This window comes from Paramisgurnus dabryanus, chromosome 3, assembly GCF_030506205.2.
Source record: "Paramisgurnus dabryanus chromosome 3, PD_genome_1.1, whole genome shotgun sequence".
In the NCBI taxonomy this organism is placed as follows: domain Eukaryota; kingdom Metazoa; phylum Chordata; class Actinopteri; order Cypriniformes; family Cobitidae; genus Paramisgurnus; species Paramisgurnus dabryanus.
In genome coordinates, this window is record NC_133339.1 from 18,393,386 (window position 1) to 18,412,279 (window position 18,894).

Below are 18,894 nucleotides of genomic sequence, written 5' to 3' on the forward strand. Positions count from 1 at the left end.
TATAAAAGTGTTACATTCACCATTCTATATAAAACATTAGGAAACACTTTGACCTAAAAGTTTAAACATTAGCTTTTAAGTAAAGATCTTGTGGCTCAGCAATTCGTACGTCCATCGTTTGAGAGTAAAAAAGTATTAATGGATTAGTTTTCGTCCGAATGGTTATGTGACACACAAATCCAAGCTTTTATTTTATGGATCATTAACCCAGTGGTTCTCAAACTTTTTTGGCGTGCGGGTGCGGCCATTCAAAGTAAATGTATGACATTCCAAAATTTACATTTAAAAAAACAAAGCATATTAAATTATACAATGTGGTGCTGTTGGATATTAACCTTATTTTAGAAGGCTTATTTTCTGAGGTGTAAACACAAAATGTATGATAAATTAATGAACATTGTATTTTTTTTTTAAATATATCTGGCAACCCTGGTCCCATCTCAGCCCCCCCCCTAGAGAGCCACCACGGCCCCGGTTTGAGGACCACACTTTACCCACTGTCAGAAAATCTGGCCGGTTTGTGCGTTTAGTCCTGAATGGATTAATACTGAAATAGCTCCCTCTGGGGGCCAAATCGTTCTTAACCAAGACGTAAATGGGCGGGAAACTCGTTTGCAGTGCCCTACGTGCAAAAACGAAGTTACGGCCGTCTGTGAAGTTATTAAAAAACGGATTTTATACTGATATGTAAGCAGCGTAATGGATCAATTGGTAAAAACACCGAAGCGGCGGATGTGCCGACCAGAGGGGTTTAATCATATAGAGGGTTTTCACGGCGCGTCATCAGAGCGGAAGACGCCATATTGGAGGCACTCCACATTACAACAGAGCAGACACTGATGTATATGCCGAACGTCGTCAAGGAAAATAGTTAATTATTGCCGTGTTTGAGATGGTACCAACAGTACATATTGAGAAAAACATTTGGATTATTATCGACTTCCAAAAGTTATTAAAAACCAGGGAAAGGAATGCAAGAAATTATCAGAGGAGCGACGCTTGTGGTTGGTAAAGCTCAGGAAAAAGAGTAGTATTGTATTAGAAATATGATTGAAGTACATAAAGTATAAAACAATTATGCTTCTACTTGTTGTGCTTTATTTAAAGAGTATTTAATATGTACTTTAGTGTATGCACAAAATGTACTTAAACACAAATAAAATTTGCGCTGCAATGCCTTAATGCCAGTGTGCTTAATTGCTCATAGCAAATTTTCTATTGTAATGATAATTATATTTTTAATAGTAAATGGTAAAAACAATTATTGCTTTTATTTTTTACTGTGCTTATTTTACAGTAAAGCACTTTGGTAGGACACTGGCTATTTTAAATTTGCTATATAAATAAAGCTTACATTGACATATGGGCTCTGCATGAAAACTAGGTAGTTCACTAACTTATATCGGGATATGCAACTGAAGGAAGAATCGCCGGGTCGTCACGGATCCTAGAAGAGGGAGCTCGTAGGGATCTGCACCGCCTATAAATTTTAATTTCTCGAAATATCGTGCCTTTTCTTGTGGTCCAAGTCCTTCCCTATATGCCTTTGCATCTTGGATGCGTTTTCTGTTGTTTAGACATGTCTACATTCACTTAAAGTATCCAAAGCGCATAATATTCCATTGTACTCCGTTCAGTTCTTTACACCGAGTGCCTCCACCATGGCCGCGCATCGGGGTTACCGCCCAGAACGTGACGTCGGTGAAAACCCTCTATTGTTTCTTGGGATATTTTAACTCAAAAAGAGAAAAAAGTGAGTTGATCCCATTCATTTTCCTCCCTGTTGAGTAGGCTACTTGAGAGAGGAACACTTTTCAAAGATAACAGCTGACAATCATTGCTTTAATATAAAATATGATATTAAAAATTTACATTATCATACTGAATGTTGAGGTTCTGTGTCACGAGTTCTACAATAAGCAATGTTGTGTTCACATTGCGTTTAATTGTAAATATAAACCGTGTTGAAGTTGAACTTGGAATTGAAAAATAGTATGTAATTCAGTAACAGCTTATAGGTCATAATCGAAATAAAATTGCATTATGTGAAGGGTACAAATGTTTAAATGAGCCGCACGAGCTATAGGCTACTGATCTTAAAAACTCACAATTGCACATGGTCGCTCTAGAGACATATATACAAAGAAACGAAATATCGAGCCTCACATAGCCTACACATTTAACATATACAAACTTACTTTTACATCTAATTAAGGGAACAACTAATCTTACTGTGAGTATTATAAATAGCCTACGTTGTTTTTAACAAATACGATTTAAACGGTACAAAATGATTAGGCAGGCTGTGGTGTGCGTTTTTGTGAACGTGTCTCTTGCAGAGATCGTATAGGGATTTCTGTGATTTGCCACCAGCGGAATGACAATAAAGCTCACTTATTTTTATTTATTTTTGAATGGGTCATGACTCATGTTCACACAGTGACTGAGAAACCCTGCTCACGCCCTCAATCTGCTGCCATCTACCGGACCGATACTTGTTTGAAATTCATGGGAAAATTTGTCTGGCGGGCACATACTCAAGAGCTGCTTCATTTCTCTCCTGTTCGTATATTCTAACTAAATATACCGATTGTAAAAAAAGACAGATATGCAGACCAACTGCAGAGGTGAGTAATATTAAATGTAATAATGTTGTCATGTTGTTCTCATGTTTGTACGCTGACTGGTGATGATGTCCGCGTCGATATTCTGTAACGTTATAAGATTTCACCGCTGCAATGTTACTTTTATCAAGTTTTTCTACTTTTATTAAGTTTAACAGGTAGCTCGGAGTTGATCGCACTTATGACACCGAGCTAGTTTGTTAATGATGGCGAGCGTTCGCCTTGTAGCTTACTTAATGGCGTCGTTATGGTGATGATGCTGTAGAAGTGAGGTTGGATTTTAAGTTAGTTTGATGATCCGAAATGTTCAGCAACTGTAATGTTACTAAAAACACCTAAGTACGGCAATGTTACATAAAGAAGATGTACTCTAGTGTACTGAAGTCATTGTTGTCAACTTGCCACAGATAGTACACTTGACCGTCTGTGGAGTTTCCTGAGGAGGATGTGGAGGGTCCTGTACCGCCTTGTGCCCGATTACTCTGGTATGCAAAATGTAGCCTTCCAAACAGATGTTGTTGTTTAAGAACAAAGAAATTAATGAATCCAAATTTCATGACTTTTTAACCATTTGAGAATTTAAAAGTTAAAATATTTTTTTTTGTAAATGTGTTTACTAGAAAGAAAAAAAAACAAAGTTTGACTTCAAAATTCATAAAATTTGTGTTAAACTTGTGTTAGACTAACTTTTTAGACAAAATGTTTTTAGTGTCATAAACTTTTGTTAAACACAGAGATTTTTTTTTTTTTTGCAATAATCCAAAAGTCTATGAGATAAATAAATAAGACAAATGGGATAAATAAATGGAACCTCCAGTTCGGACTTACGTCCTTCGTAGTTTGGAATTGGAAGTTCAGACTCAGCAGAACGAACTCCTGAGGATGCGAGTCTGGTTATATTGCAAATGGAACAGCAGAGTACTTGAGGTCGTCGTTCAGTCTAACCAAAACATGCAGCCGTGGCTTTTCTTATTTTAATGTATTTTTACAAAAAACTAAATATATAAAATGCAAAAAATCCTGTTTGTTTTCATTCTGAAAATATGAATATGTGGTTACAACTTTTGATTTTAATACTACAAAGTACATGTACAATATGGAATAATCACAATAAAAAATCCAGTTAAAGTACAAAGGCAGTGATTTACTACAGTGTTAAGATTATATAGAAAATATAGGCTATAGGCTATGTGATTTAAGTCATGAAACTTAATTGTGTTAAAACGATAATATCAAATTACAGACTTCGTATAATAATAATAAAGAGAAATAAATTGATTAGACAAAAACTGCCAAATATTTCAAAGGGAATATTTAATGTTTGACCATTAAGACACCGGAGGGAGGGCAGAGCAGCTTCACTGAGCCAGCGACACATATCAGAATGACTTGCGAGATGAGGCTGCCCTCGGCGGTGTACACGGCGCTGACCGCCTTTTGCGGCTTTCACATAGGATGCGGTGTGCGCTGCGCTGCGCTATGAAACCCATTCATTTCAATGGCTTGCGCCGCGCGAGGGCGGTTTTTCGTTGCGCCGAGCAAAGCGCGAGCGCAGCGGAGCGCAGCTTGCGCTCACGCCGCGGTCAAAGTTCAAAATAGTTTAACTTTTGCGCTGCGCTCTGTGACGATTACCCGCGCGGCCAATAGAAACGGGGCATCCAAACAAGCAAAATGGACGAAAGCTTATACTCGGGATTCTCAGAGCTTTATAATACAAGTTTATGCTCCTACAGAGACATCGGAAGGAAAGCCTTGTCATGGAAACACGTAGCAATTCAAGTTGGCATGTCAGGTGTGTTTTAAGTCAAGCAGCTTGTTGTAGGTATGCTGAAAGTAACGTGAAATGGAGACGAGCAACATCAGTCTCTGTATTCCTCGTCGACTATTTAACGCAAATATAAACACTGTAGTAATTTATTGAAAACCCCGCCTACTTTGGTCTGGCCATCAGAGCACAAATCGCTTGGCTGCGCCGAACCCAGCGGCGAGCGCAGCGCACACCGCATCCTATGTGAAAGCCGCATTTCTGATCACCTGGAACTTACATATACAAAATATGCAGAGAAAATTTTAATATAGGCGCTATCTTTACTAACTGACCACATATTTAGAATTTATTAATCTATATTCTTGACTAAACGCTTTTAAAACTACATTTTATGTCACAGAAAGAGTAATATTTTGAATATTGTACAGGTTTAAAGCTCCATTGCCGTTGATGCAATATCGCTTTCGGAACTGATTCGAACAATTCAATTTTTTCAGTATTATTTATGTTTTTTTTTTGTATATTATGTAACACTTTACAAATACAGAAGCTGGTAAATGTTATTACTAAAAGGTATTATGAAGTGAGTTTTACTGTTTAAAATGCAATGAAAAATACTGTGCCTTGAAATAATTTCTAAATATAAATGTTTTATTAGAAATAAAACTTTCAGAGGAAGATTCATCACCGCTGTACCCTGACCAGAGCTCTGTCCGTCCATGGTTCGATGATTATGGAGAAGATAATGGCTACATCGATTTAACTGAGAGACACATAGATGGATTCTGACAGTAAGTCTTTTATTTATAAGTGCATGTAAATGTACATGTTATTAAATGTATTAACTATAATAATAAGTGGTATATTATTATTATTGTTATTTTTATTATTATTATTATTATTGTTATTATTACTATTATTATTATTATTATTATTATTATTTCAAATATGAATACAGTTTAACAATGCACATGAGTATTACTTCATATTAATGTGTTCTCACAACCTCTCCACCTGTTTTCCCAAATAGATGTTTTGGAAAAGAAACCTATGACAATTTAAAGTGACAGCTGACATTCATCATCCAGGAAATTTAAAGTCAGTTACTGTATACATTGTTTTAAACATTCAGTTTTGGTAAACATAATGTGACATCCAGGTACTGTATATTACTGAAAATTATGCACTTTATTTGTACACAATTTTTTATTTTGCACTATGTATACATACTACTGGTACAGTGTTTAGTACTTTCAATGTCTTTGATAGTTTTTTAACAGCTATCAAAGGTTATTTGGGGTCAAGGCCAGAATTCCACTTCTGCCATGGCAGCCCATTAAACCGTACAACGGAAAGTTATCAAATTTTGCAAATAGATAGAGGATAGTCCAAATAATTACCAGAGCAAATTTAAAGTCTCTGTCTAAAACCCTCTTGTGCCAACAGCCCAAACTTGTCTTTACGTTTTTGCTTTAACAACTAATCTGTAAGTCCTAGAAACAAAATTATGATTCAGTTGCACCCATGTCATTTTAATATCATGAAATTGAACATTTTTCCCACCATTTTGAATTATTCGAAGATCCTACTTTTTCAAAGTCCTCCTAGAGCATTTGTCTGATTTGCACGACATATAGTTATAGCATCTACAGACACCCCAGACAAAAGTTTTTAAAAGCTTTTTACTGACCAGTCCGTTCTCGTATACCATTACAGTGTTTTTAAAGGCAAGCACACCAAAATTATCGTGAGACTGTATTTTTCTTATGCTGCTTAAAGACAACTGTACCATAAAACCGTAAGAGTATCTGAAAACTTATTGGTGCTCTTTGAAAAATGTATTGCGTGTTCTTAATATTTATATCATGTATGTACGTATGATTTCAAACAGTACTTTGTAATCTTTGACTTTTAAGAAAACAAATGCAATATGATGCTTTATACAATTGCTTTACAAAATAAAATGTTTTAAAAAAATCTATTTTAATTTGTTGAATGCTTGATGCATTTTCATAACATGATGGACAATTACTTATGTCTGGTTTAAATATATTTGTTAAATTCTGATGATATTATATGAGTCATAACACACAGTCTTATGTATGTTTAATTGGATAGGCAGTTGTATTTTATTTGTATTTATTTATTGTATTTTAGTTACAAAATAAAAGACTTAATAACATAAAGTACATTCATCACACTCCAAACATTCCCTTCCCGACAAGTTGTATTATACTTCTGTATAATTGTAAGTCTTGAAAAAAGAGGTTTAAAAAACACCGTTTGATGTAATTTACTTATGTTACTAACTGTTATGCAAACCACTGCATACATTGTGTGGTAATGTAGTACAAGAGGCCATGCAAAGCAACTTCTAACACGCCTGCATCGGATTATGATTGAAGTAGTCAGATAGTGTGCATATAAAAAGGCTATACTGTATGAATTAAGTATCCATTCATTTATTAAATAATAAATATTTAATTTATAAAGTGTTTACTTTTTCGGTATCTCCGTAGACAAACACATCATATAACATTTTTGCACACATACTTATTAGCTTACAGTAGGCCTATGTGACACACAATGTATTTATGCATTGGAAACTATTTAAATCATAGTATGGACTAATATTACCAGATGTCTCATGAGATCTGACTTGATGTGATATTGACATTTACTGTCAGGAGTGGAAGTCAAGAGGATGCTTGCAATTAATTCAGAAAAACAATATTTAGGTTCTGTTGGGGATTTTGAGTGACTCAACTTCATTTACATCCTAAAATTGTTCGATGTACATGTATGGGGTGGTTTCCCGGACAGGGATTAGTTTAAAACAGGACTAGACCTTAGTTTAATAAGGAAATTAAATAGTTTTAAATGCCTTACTAAAAACATTTCTTGTGTGCATTTTGAGGCAAAACAAAGGGCACTGATGTATTTTAAGAAATGGCAGTTTTCAGTTTGGACACCTCTTACATTTATTTTAGTCTAGGACTAATCTAATCCCTGTCCGGGAAACCGCCCTGTAAAGTAATAAAAAACTTGGTTTTAAAAGATCAACAATTGAGCAGTGGCAATTAAAAACAAGTTTTCTTTGTCAAATGGCGCAGTAATGGTTGATAATGTAAAGATGCATATGTCTTAGTGGTTAGCTCATACAGTATGCAACAGACACATCAAACACTGTGGCTTTTCTTGCCCAGGAAGTATCCTGAGCACATTATAGCCTAATTTAGTCATCATTTCTACCTCTAGAAATAATAAACAATTTTAAAACCAGTCAAAAAAATTACTGTAAGTGCACATACCACAAGAGCATGGAGACAAGAAAAGGAGATCAGAGTTTAAAGTGCTGCTTTGAGCCTTCAATTGCTAATAGTTTGAGTTTGTCATAATGAACATTACATATAATAATGTAATAACTGTTGTTAGTATTAACGAGAAATTTAATAAAGTCTTACATTCTTCATTCTATAAAACATTAGGGAAACACATTGACCTGAAACAATAACATGTGGCTTTTAGGTAGGTTAAGAGCGACATCTTGTGGCTTAGCATTGTACGTCAATGGTTTGAGTATAAAAAGTGTCGATGGATTGTTTTAATGGTTAAGTGACACACAGATCCAAGCTTAAATTTTATGGATCACTTAACCTATTGTCATAAAACCTGGCAGTTTTATGCGTGTAGTCCTGAATGGATTGATACTGAAATACTGAATTTAAAATACACATGTAGATACTATGCAGCTCCCCCAGGTGGCGCAATCGTTCTTATCCGAAGGAGGAAGAGGAGAAGAAGAAGAAGAACGCGCGGGAAACTCGTCTGCCATACGCTCGGAAACGTGGTTACAGATGTCTAGTGAACTTATTAAAAAGCGGATTTTATACTTTTATTTAAGCAGCGTAATGGATCGACTGGTAAAAACAAAGAAGCAGCGAAAGTGCCGACTAAAGGGGATTAATCATATTGCTTTTTGTGATATTTTAACTCAAAAAGAGACGAAAGTGAGTTGATCCCATTCATTTCCTTCTTGTTGAATGGACCCGAGAGAAGAACATTTTATAAGGTAAGTACGTTAACTTTACCTCCACCGCTGACAATCATTGCTTTGATATATAATAGCAAAATATATGTTGAGATTTAGCGTCCTTCATTTTACAAATGCGGAAGTTGGGGTTTTTATATGCTTATATTTCACATCGTAAAGTGTTTAATATAACGAGACTGTCTTAACAGGACTTGCTTAAGAAACGCGACAATTTATTATAGATTTTAAGTGTGTTCGACTTCATGTGGCGCTGCGCAGATTTGTCGGAGTGTGACTTAAGTACCGCGAGATCAGACAACTCCGTAGGCTTTTGAATCGCTCTCGCGGTATTTTGCCGTACGTACCCATAGCGTCGCAAGATATCGAACACACCCCTTTTTTAGGCTTTGAAGGAATTCACGTGACATTTTGATCGCCTCTGAAAAGTGAGCGCGCAACAGGCACACGCGTGCATGTATATTCCAGGCTCATGTACACTGTCCTGTTTGGTGTTATTCGTGTCCGTAAAGTAATAAATCGTTCGTAAAGTCTAACCAAACAAACCGATCGTAACACCAAAGATATGGATAACGGCAGCAGGGGTGAGTTACATTAAATGCAATAATGTTGTCACGCCGCTCTCATGTTTGTAAATACACCGGCTTATGGTAAAAACATCGATATAATCTATGTCACTGTTGCAATGCTACTTTTATCAAGTTTATCTACTTTAACTAGTTGTTAGGAGATGCAATTTCACCCAACTAATAACACTGACATACAGTAGTTTGTAGATGATGGCGAGCGAACGTCTAGGTACCTGTAATGGCGTCGTTATCGCGATGTAAGTGATATACATTAGTTCGGTGATATTTTGAAATGTCAAGTAACCATAATGTTACTGAAGTACACCAATTTATGACAATATAGCATAAAGTAGAAGTACACTAATGTAGTGTTGTCATTGTTGTCACAGATATTACACTTGACCGTCTTTGGGGTCTGCTGAGGAGGTTGTGGAGGCTCCTGTGCTGCCGTGGGCCCGATTGCTCTGGTGTGTAACCTTAATGCATAATTAATTGATAATTATTATTTACCCAGTTGTCAAATAGATGAGTTGTTTATTAACAAAGAAATTTAACTGAAATGATTGAGTCCAAATTGTATGACTTTTTATAATCTTTTTGAGAATAACATTGTTTCTACAGATATTATGTAGTTTTATTTGATGTTTTTCCTAATATTTTACCAGAAGTAAATGTTTCTGTGGAGGAAACATCACGAAGCTCTGTTCGTCCATGGTTTGAGGATTATGAAGATGATGATGGAATATAGTTCCGTTCATTGAGTCATTTCAGGTGACTGAGACACTTTCATTAACTGTACGTGGTCACATGCCTTAAGCCGCATTCAGACAGCCAGCGATGTTATCGCTGTGTGTCGCCCGTCTCTTTCAATGAGGCGTGTTTAAAGGAACAGTTTGTGAAGTGAAGTGAAGTGAGTATTTGCCAATGTATGGTAACCCATACTTGGAATGTGACCTCTGCATTTAACCCATCCAGTGAAGTCGTGAACACACAAACACCCAGAGCAGTGGGCAGCTATCCCTGCAGCGCCCGGGGAGCAATTAGGGTTAAGGTGCCTTGCTCAAGGGCACCACAGTCGCAACCCGCCGGTCGTGAGCCTCGAACCGGCAACGCTCGGGTTACAAGCCCGACACTCTAACCACTAGGCTACAACCGCCCCTGTTGTAAGAAATTAAAAAAAAAAATTCAAAAAATGGCCCTGATATGTCACTAGACATTTAGAAATCATTTTCATTTCAAATACTTATATCACTGACAACAGTGGTCTGGCCAGGATATTGTTATTTAAAAAGTGGAGTTGCAGCCCTCAATTGATGTTTATGTTGTCTTTTGTGTATTGGCCACTAGTTGGGTGATTGCAGTACCAGTTTTAGCCACAAGTTTTGTTATTGCAATACCAGTTTTGGCCACAATCCTACATACTGTTCCTTTAAATCTGGTTGTCATAAACAAATGAGCACCATCCATGCCATTAACTGACGAGAGAAGGATGACATTAACTCCACTGCTTCGTTCTCATTGGTAGTCGCTCCTGAAATTTGCTCAACATTTGCATAAAGTTAAACTTTTCTTAACTTTCTCCCGTTGCTGGACACGCCCATACAGTCGCTAACGGTCACTTTCGCTCGTGCTGCCGGAAGTCGCCCGGTTTCCATTGAAATGAATGAGATTGCGTCGCTCTGCTACTGCTGGTCGCTGGCTGTCTGAATGGGGCGTGTACTGTACGTTCACACCGCCGCCAGCTCAAGCTTCCAGAGAAGCTCGGGCCGCCCGGTCAAGGACGCTTCTTAAAAAGTACGGGGAAGCTTGTTGACGCTTTGGCCACTCTGAAGTCTGTTTTCTCGGAACTAATGTTTAGGTAGGAATGAAAGTTTACATCGTATGTTTCTTCGGTATCAGCCAGCAAAAAACGTCTAGGCTATATTCAAATTGGTTGCTGGCATTTTGCAGCTGAACCGCATCATAGCTCATTACTAGAGTTCTTAACGGGTCGTGTAGGCCCGAAAAACTCGACGGAACCCACGGGTTTGGGTCAAAAATATAAGCAGTTGACTCTGGTCGGGTCAGACCTTGGGCTCAATCTTTTCTGCTCAGTGAAAATATTTTTAATCATTGCTGCTGTTCACCATAAAGAAAGTCTGGCTGCTGCGTGCAACGTGCATCACGGAGAGGGGCAGGGGCAGACCTGACGCCGCTGCGTGCACGCTTGTAGCCTGGAGAAGATGGAGTTATTCACCGTCGCTATAGACCCCTTCAAGGTTTGTAAACATTGAATGACTATCGGTTGTGCGGGCAGCATGGGGTCAAACTGTTCATACCATTTAGGCTTTCTAGTTTAATCTAACAGGGCTAAAAATGATGACTTACCTGAAATGAAGTGAGCACTACAAACACAAGCCTCTTTGATCTTTGCATTGTCCCAGTCTGCACGTTAATTGCTTGCAGCCACAGATGTATTATTTTTTGTTTTTGAGATTCTGCAGGAATCCCGAAAAACTTAATGGCAAACCTGGTGCGATTTTCAAAGCCCACGACGTAAGTAGGCATTTTTGACGATACCGAATAATACGCAACTCAATCTGCTGTAATGACTTTTCTGACCCCGACATGCGCAGTGGGAACCGCCTGTTAGAGCTGTAATCGGGCCTTAAAAGTTAGGCACGAAATGACCGAAGCCCGACAGAATTCGGCCCGAACCCGAAAGTATTTTCATTTGACAGCTTTTTAAAAGCCCGAACGCGTTTACAGCCCGACATTATTTAAATATGCGCACGTACACAGCTTTTGTCAAGAATGAGTAATTTACACAGGTTTTAACATTATTTATTTATGACTAACTAGGCTACACAACTTGGAAGTTAAAACAAAGAAATAAAAGAAGTCATCTGTAACACAGGGTTTCCGCGGGGTTGTAAAAAGTAGTAAAAGGTAGTAAATTAAATTATGCCAAATTAAGGCCAGTAAAAAGTAGTAAAAAGTAGTAAGCGTCATCTGACGAGGTAGTAAATTTTCGATTGCCTTTTGTAATGTTATGATGCCTGGAAATTAGTTCAAATCACCTGCATATCTGGGCAAATAATCAAAGATCTTTCATCTCTGGGATGTGATCAAAGCCTGAAGTGGAGCCAAATCACGTTCCTCTCTCCGCTGTAAGCGTTCTGTAATCACTACGGACCGGATCCACTCCGGGTTTTCTGACTGTATCACGTTAAGCTGGGGTAAAACTTTATTTCAGCAAGCATGGTCAAACTTATAATGCAGGAAGGCTCCGATGTTTTGAAGATCGATAAAGGTGTAAAAGACGATTGACTTGGCTTAGCGAAATAATGAAGATTGGCAAGCCTTTCAGTTCGTGGGATAAGAAAACCAAACAGGTAATTGCGTGTCTTTGCACAGTATGACTAACGTAAGGGGTCCTGTATTTTGGGGGTAAATGATTTCTCACGTTACTGATCATCCGCGGCACGCTTTTACGTGCTATGCTGATATAGCCAGTGGCTGGTACAACGGGTTTGTTTAACTCGTGGGTAAACTTCATGTGGCGCCACAAGAACCAAGAGGCAGATGACATCCAAATCCTGTGAGAGTGATTGACGAGGAATCATAAGAGGAGACTGCTTCCGAAATGCTCTTGCGGGACTTTGATGTCATCCACCTGTCGGTTCTTGCAGTTGCATTTGCGTGTGGTCACAAAAACGTAACATTTGTACATATATTTAAGCACAGCAGTTTAAAAACAGGTGATTTTAAGCCATTCAAACACAAACAACAGTGCGTCCACAGTTTCTGTGTCAGAAGAGCATGCAAGCCGCGCATTCGATTCTCATTGAGCATGTGTTGTACGTATTTTTGCCGCTTTATTGGCCTTAAATAACACATATGCCTCAAAAATCCCGTCTTTGCAAATATCCTCATATAAACACGACCATTTAGGTCTTAGGAGAAAGTAAACAGCAGAAACATTGTGCATAAACTAGCACATCAGCGCTGCCTCTATTGTAACATAATATTTTGTTGATAAATGTACAGTCATTCAATTAACAACATTCACTATGGTTACAGACATCCTGTGCGAATTCTACACTAGTTTTATTCGAGTTACTCGTTCAGGGTTTATATTCATACATAACGTTACTGTATTAGAGCTGTGACTGTAAACTGTTGTGTGAACAGAACAGACCCTGGATTATTTGTTTATGTTTACTGAATAATATGATATTAAAAAGTTGTATTTGTTCACATTAGTAAATGCATTATATAACAAACAAACAATGAAAAATATAGAGGATATAAGCATAAGTTAATTCTTGTTTATGTCATTACAGTAATTAACGGTGGTTCATGGTGCATTCACTAATGTTAACAGTTTCAACTTTGATTAAAAAATTATTAGTAAATGCTAAAATAAATACATTTACAATTAATAAATAATTAATAAAAGATTCATTAAAGGTGGTGATATTCATGTTTTCTTTTTATACAGTATAGTGAGTTATTTAGCTGTTTCGCCTTAATCTGAAATGCCCTGCAAACTACAGCTACCTATATGCCACATGAGACTTCAATGTGGAATTTATGGCAAAAAAAATCTCCCCTTAAAATGCTATTGGTCTCGCCTACATAAAGTGTTAGGTAAAGGAATATGACTTGGCCTGAAAAATATTTCAGTCAGAAGAATTTTTTCACTTTAATTCTTTTTTTGTATGTTATATATGTCAAAATCTGTGTAAATAATAGAAAGGTCGCTGATTAACACTTGCAATTCAGTGTCGTGATGGTTTTAAAAAATATTCTGAAGGTAGTAAAAAAGCTAGTAAAAAGTAGTAAATTTAACTTAAGGATTTCTGTATAAACCCTGTAACATCGTAACATCTCACTCTAAATAGGCCTATGCCATACACTATAAACAGGCCAACATGCCAATAAAAATAATTATTTCTTAACGAATTAAATAAAGAGAATACATTCTGAATTAAGATGGGTTTTGGCAATAATGAAATTAAGATAAAGGCTCTGCGGGATTTGCGTTGGCACTTTGTGTTGCCAACATTAGTATCCTCTGTCTAAATTATGTATTTAAGACTCAATTAATATTTAGTTATACATTGAAAAACCTTTACTCACCAAGATAAGGCTACATGTTTTTGTTGAGGAAAATTATTAAATCCACTGTAAATGGCTTTAGTGCGGTCCTGTGCTTACTGATAGTGCATCCAGCAGCATTGAACTTGACCGCTGATTTACTGCGCAAAGCCGGAGCGCAAGCCCGAGCCAGTGTAAAATGTTAGAAATGAAGCCCGAACCCGTCGGGCAAAGATCTTCAGCTCTACCGCCTGTGACATGAACTGTGAAGGGGTCTATTAGAGGAGGGGTAGCCGCTGCCTGGGTACATGTTTGAGTTCTTTTTATTTATTTTTGTGTTTTTTTTGTCTGCTGGTCATGATTATAGGTGTATGAGAAAAAAAGATAAAGGGCGGCGGTTACATCTTTAAAAGCCACGGGCTGGGTCGAGATGTAATTTTCAGGCCCGTTGAGAACTCTACTCATTACCTTAAAGTTGAGTTTCTTTCAAATTTTTGATTGACGCTTTGGTCAGTCAAAATGCGATGCCAATGGATTTGACGTTTCTTGCAGCTGAGTGAAGCCAGCTTCCATTGTAAATGAATGACTTCCGGTAACTTTGGAAGCTAAAGTGGGCAGCGGTGTGAACATACAGTTAATGCATTTTTATGCAACTTTGTTTGTGAATATGCCAAATCTCTACAAATATAGTGTGGAAATTTAAATATAAAACCTTCCCTTTACTGCACTGAATGATCTTATTGCTCATGCTCTCTCCACTTCTTCCTTTCTCACATAGATGACTACTTTCTTCAAGTTGGTGACAAACCAAACAGCAGAATACTTGAGATGTACAACACAGAATTATGGAAGTTTGATACCCCGAAGATAAATCGGTCTGCTCTAAAATCATCCCTGCCTAACTGAAGCCCACTGTCCACCAGAAACATACTGCAGCCAGTGTATGTTTTCAATTGTTTCCAATGGAAGTGCTGCTGTTTATAAAGAAAAGAACTCTCATTAATGTCAGTTAACCTAGCCGTCCAATAACAGTGAAGGAAGGGCATGACAAAAACGCTGGGCTGCCGTTTTCAGCTGTGTTAAGCGCTTTGGTGGACAGGGCGCCTAGGATTACGAAGGTGAAAAGCACACTGAGTTCTCCAGGCAATGTGTATGTGCTCTCCACATCCTGTCATTTTTGGATGCCTACGGTTCATGATGACGGTGTCTTCATGTTTGGACAAACTACTTGGACCATGTGACCTTCACTCTTCGGCCTTGATAGACACACAACTTCCTTTTTTGTCACTCTGTGGATGTGCAGAAGCCCAGAGTTTGATTCTGTGTGTGCAAAACTGACCTGAAGAGGGTTACGCCCATGCAGCTGAGGACAGACTGCAACATAGAGCAGCAAATGGAGTTAATGATTTTCTTAATGACATGAGTGAGTGTCGAAATTACTGGCACGTCCAGTGACTAAACAAAGTAAACTTAATTTTATGCAAATGAGCTTTGATGCAGTAAGCTAACTACCAACAGGACAGTGGAGCACAGGCGTTTCATCAAATGTGACTTACTGTAGTGAAAGATAATGTATTTAACAAATGCAGCAGAAGATTTTCTTTCATTGGAACAGATCTCAAATGCTTTGGGTGCTCTCGCCTCTTCTCAGTCAAGATGTTGTGTTTATATGGCTCTCTGGTATCTCTTGACACTTGATGTTTAAATGTGAGATGATAACGCGTTAAACTTGTTACATCATCACATTTTGCACCTCATCAAGTGTGTTTTCATCTTATCAGAGTGAAGCCGAAAATCACTGCGTTCTTTTAAAACCATAGTGCCTAATTAGTGTAATTACGGCGCAATTTGTGGGACGCTGTCTTTGTCAAACGGATCACGTATCCGGGTCCGGAATTAAAATAATGCTACTGTTGGATAACTGGTCAAGTGCTGTTTCCACTGCGTGTGTGTGGCTGTGACATTATTGCTTGCGCCACTGGTCCGGCCGATCATGCGTAAAATCTGCTGCATTGCTACTTGTAAGGTACTCGCCAGCATTTAAGCATGTGTAGTAGATGAAATCACTAGCTCTTCCAGTATCCAGTCTTGAATAATGAATACCAACTACTGCTACCTGCTGTTACACAAAGTCCGTTTGGTGTCAGGGCAACTTTGGACCCAAATGAGTTCAGTTTGGTTTGTCCCTACCCTAAAGCTGTGGTCATACTAGACTTTGAGTATGCATTGCAAGTACTCGTCGGACGTTGCTGCGGGGAGCAGTTTATCAATTTGATCTTTGGCTTCGTCCATTTGTGCTTTTCAGTAGAGAGAACGGTCACACAGGGTTTGACATACCCGTTTTGTACGGATCACGACCATAGACTGTAAAAAAATATGGACGTAGTGTCGGTGATGTCACCCGTAGGGTTGTAAAGAGCTTTTTTGAAGCCAATAGTTGGCGGAGCCAGGTGTCACTCCATTGTAACATGGGGGTCTATGGGAGTCACTTCAATATAGGCATGGGCCGGTATGAGATTTTGGCGGTATGATAGCCATAAGCAAAAATACCCCAGTTTCACGTGCGGTTTTGACGTTGCACCACTAATATGTGTTATTTTTAGATGCCTACGTACACAAACAAAAACTTTTAACTGGACACAATACATTTTATTTTTAAGCAACATACAATATGTATGCAGGACAAAAATATAATTAATATTTTTTTATAAAAAACTTTTTTATTATATTGACTTAATGATTTAATAAATTTTGTGTAAACACACAGCTCATACGGTTTCACAGAAAATGTTGGTGGTTTTGAAACCTTAACTCTTTAAAACCTTGGTATACCTGGTAATCGGCCCATGCCTACTTCCATATTGGCTTCACCAGAGAGATCGGAAGGTTGCCCCTCGGTCACAATGCTCCACGTGATACAAATTCGACCTGCAAAATATTGTGACATGAGCCTGCATTTCTGGTCCGACTCATTTGCATGTGTATGAAAGAAAGTCAATAGAACGTGTCTAGTGTGACCGGCCCTCAAGATGTAACTGTTACTGTCTTATACTGTTGTACAAAATCTTTCTTGCCAACATTAGTTCGGTTAGTTTGACTTATGTAAGGAATAATTGACGACAGGCTGTTGAAGTATAAGAAATGTGTAAATATATAAAAAAAATGTAAAGTTCCAACGTACTGTGGGAGTAACACTGCATTATTTAACAGAAAACTTTGAAAACAATGTCACATATTGTCGGAAAGCTGAGATTCTTGTGATTCAAATGATGTAAACCCTTTCAAGATACTATCAACACAGCAGGTACAATTAGTGTCCTTTTTAGGTGTGTTTTTATCCTTTTAGAATGCTTCATCCCCTTTAAAGCACAATTTTACTGCATCTTATGTAAAGCCCCATAAGAAACAAGTGGACATAAAACCAGTCAAATTATAGATTTCTAAAACTGTGGGTGTTTTTTGTATGATTTCCAAATTTGTATGGAAAAAGTGCCTTTTTTTTAGTCAGACGGTGGTTCATGATTTATTACTTTCAGGGCATTCCTTTAGTGAAACTGTGATTCTCCAATGGGAGTGGGAGCCGAAGGGTTTACAGTCAGGGCATTGTGTGGTGTTGCATCCTACTTGACATCAAACACCAGTGGGACAACTGAAAAGCATGCCACTTACAACACCAAAGTTGTTTTTTCCTCAGGAAATAAGCACATTGGAAAAATGTTTACTAGTTTGAATTTACTGTAACTGGCTTTGGTTAAAAAATTCTGCCAAATGCATCTCAGGATTGGTGTCATTTATAATAATAATGTGTGGGTTCATGTATGTAACATCATTGTAGAATATAAACAGCTTTACATTATTCTGAAACTTTGTGATATCTGTTTTTGTTTTTAAACACAATATGCTTGCCTGGAATGTTTTCTATTCATATAAGGTTAAGACATTTTCACATAATGCTGTCTTGGCTTTGATAATGACACAAGCAACATAACAAGGGTGGTGTCTTGCCCATTCTGCAGAGCTGCACCCGGCTGAATTTTAGGGGAAAACCTGAAGTCATAAAAGTCCCCAAGACTAAAGATTCCTGTAGAGATGTGGCAATATTTCTCTGTGACCCTTACCTAAGGATTTATCGGTGTTAGCTTAAATAGCATATTTCATAGTTTTAGTCATAAGTTTAATGGTATAATGCAACATGACTAGATCATTTCCACTTCAGTCAAAGCAGTAGTTGGGACCATGAGAACCATGTGAGACAAGCTTTATCACGCTAAATTGCACAACTGCCTCTCGCTAGCTCTATTCAGTTATAAATAGTGCACATATTGAGTTCTGTAGGCAGTTATATCATTTCATTGTTAGAAACTGATGTGATTTCACAAGAAGGGAATATATTGCAACATATATTTGGATATATAACAAGTTATTTGTTGTAACCAGGGATTAGGTTTTACTATGATTTGCAACCAAAATGTGCTTTACAATATTTAAAGTAACATAAATTTAAATAAAAACCCATTCAGTAATCTGCAGAAAGTATTGATTTTTTTGGCACATCCTGCTTGTCTTAAAGCTCCACTGTGTAAGATCTACTCCCATCTAGCGGTGAAAGTCTATATGACAAGCAACTGAATATTACTTTCTAGCCCTCCCCATTCGGAACGCGTTTTAACTCGTACGGTGGCCCGGCCGTGTCATGCCAAGGTTAACATGGCTTCCAGTAGCTACAAAGCAAAAGCAATGAGAAAAAATGAACAATTTGCAATGTCCTTTGCCTGTGATCCATCAAAGCACACAGATTTA

The 18,894-nt window shown here is 37.7% G+C and overlaps 1 long non-coding RNA gene across 1 annotated transcript; it reads left to right on the forward strand.

Moving 5' to 3' along the window:
- Window positions 1-8,238: 8,238 nt before the first annotated feature.
- LOC135733794 (uncharacterized) lies at window positions 8,239-18,658 on the forward strand. Its single transcript, XR_010527014.2, has 4 exons — window positions 8,239-8,464; window positions 9,402-9,479; window positions 9,678-9,783; window positions 14,873-18,658. It is a non-coding gene; the product is annotated as an uncharacterized lncRNA (long non-coding RNA).
- Window positions 18,659-18,894: the final 236 nt, after the last annotated feature.